Source organism: Triticum aestivum, chromosome 1D (genome assembly GCF_018294505.1).
Source record: "Triticum aestivum cultivar Chinese Spring chromosome 1D, IWGSC CS RefSeq v2.1, whole genome shotgun sequence".
NCBI classification, from domain to species: domain Eukaryota; kingdom Viridiplantae; phylum Streptophyta; class Magnoliopsida; order Poales; family Poaceae; genus Triticum; species Triticum aestivum.
Window position 1 is genome coordinate 34,703,352 of NC_057796.1, and position 2,206 is coordinate 34,705,557.

Genomic DNA, 2,206 nt, shown 5'->3' on the forward strand with positions numbered 1-2,206 from the left:
ATTAGTTGATGAACTTTTACAGTTGTGGGCCAGACCTGGTGTACGTGTCTGGGATGAGCACAAAGGAGAGGAATTTGACCTACGAGCGTTGCTTTTTGTAACCATCAACGATTGGCCTGCTCTCAGTAACCTTTCGGGACAGACAAATAAGGGATACAATGCATGCACGCACTGCTTACATGAGACTGAAAGTGTACGTTTGGTTAATTGTAAGAAGAACGTGTACCTGGGTCATCGTCGATTTCTTCCCCGAAATCATAACGTAAGAAAGAAAGGCAAGCATTTCAACGGCAAGGCAGATCACCGGCCGAAGCCTGCGGAACGTACTGGTGCTGAGATATTTGATATGGTCAAGGATTTGAAAGTCATCTTTGGAAAGGGTCCTGGCGGACAATCAGTTCCGCGGGGAGTTGACGGGCACGCACCCATGTGGAAGAAGAAATCTATATTTTGGGAGCTAGAATATTGGAAAGTCCTAGATGTCCGTTCTGCAATTGACGTGATGCATGTTACGAAGAATATTTGCGTGAACCTGCTAAGCTTCTTGGGCGTGTATGGGAAGACAAATGATACAAAGGAAGCACGGCAGGACCAGCAACTTTTGAAAGACCCAGATGACCGGCATCCGGAATGGTTTCAAGGTCGTGCCAGCTACGCTCTTACCAAAGAAGAGAAGGTCATTTTTTTGAATGCCTGAGCAGTATGAAGGTCCCGTCTGGCTTCTCGTCGAATATAAAGGGAATAATAAACATGGCGGAGAAAAAGTTCCAAAACCTGAAGTCTCACGACTGCCACGTGATTATGACGCAATTGCTTCCGATTGCTTTGAGGGGGCTCCTACCGAAAAATGTTCGAGTAGCCATTGTGAAGCTATGTGCATTCCTCAATGCAATCTCTCAGAAGGTAATCAATCCAGAAGATCTACCACGGTTACAGAACGATGTGGTCCAATGCCTTGTCAGTTTCGAGTTGGTGTTCCCACCATCCTTCTTCGATATTATGACGCACCTCCTGCTCCACCTAGTCGAAGAGATTTCCATTCTCGGTCCTGTATTTCTACACAATATGTTCCCCTTTGAGTGGTTCATGGGAGTATTAAAGAAATATGTTCGTAACCGTGCTAGGCCAGAAGGAAGCATCGTCAAGGGCTATGGAAATGAGGAGGTAATTGAGTTCTGTATTGACTATGTTCCCGACCTTAAGCCGATTGGTATTCCTCAATCGCGGCACGAGGGGAGACTAAGTGGAAAAGGCACGATCGGAAGGAAATCAACGATATGTATGGACGGTCATTCTATGACTGAAGCACACCACACAGTTCTGCAAAATTCCAGCTTAGTGGCTCCGTTCTTCGAGCAACACAAGAATATTTTACACTCGGCCAACCCGGGGAAGCCTGAATCCTGGATTAGAAAGGCCCACATGGAGACTTTCGGCAGTTGGTTGCGAAAACATTTAATGAATGACAATGATGTTGGAGATCAGCTGTACATGTTGGCCAAGAAACCATCTTCGACTATAACGATTTTCCAAGGGTACGAGATAAATGGGAATACATTTTACACCATCGCCCAAGATAAAAAGAGCACCAACCAAAACAGTGGTGTCCGCTTTGATGCAGCAACCGAGAATGGGCGAAAGGTCACATATTATGGTTACATAGAGGAGATATGGGAACTTGACTATGGACCTTCCTTTAAGGTCCCTTTGTTCCGGTGCAAATGGTTCAAGCTAACAGGAGGTGGGGTAAAGGTGGACGAGCAATACGGAATGACAATGGTGGATTTCAACAATCTTGGTTACCTTGACGAACCATTCGTCCTTGCCAAAGATGTCGCTCAGGTTTTTTATTTGAAGGACATGAGTAGCAAACCGAGGAAACGGAAAGATAAGAAAACGATCAGTACATCATGCGATGATCCAAAGCGCCACATTGTTCTTTCAGGGAAAAGAAACATCGTGGGAGTGGAGGACAAGACAGACATGTCAGAAGATTATAATATGTTTGGTGAAATTCCGCCCTTCAAAGTGAACACTGACCCAAGCATTAAGTTAAATGATGAGGATGCTCCATGGATACGACACAATCGTAAGCAAGCAGGGACACAAGGGAAGAATTGATGTGTAATAATTTATTGTACCAAACTTTGTATTTGGTCGATGAACTGAATGATGTATCAAACCTTTTGTCAAACCTTCAAGGGAT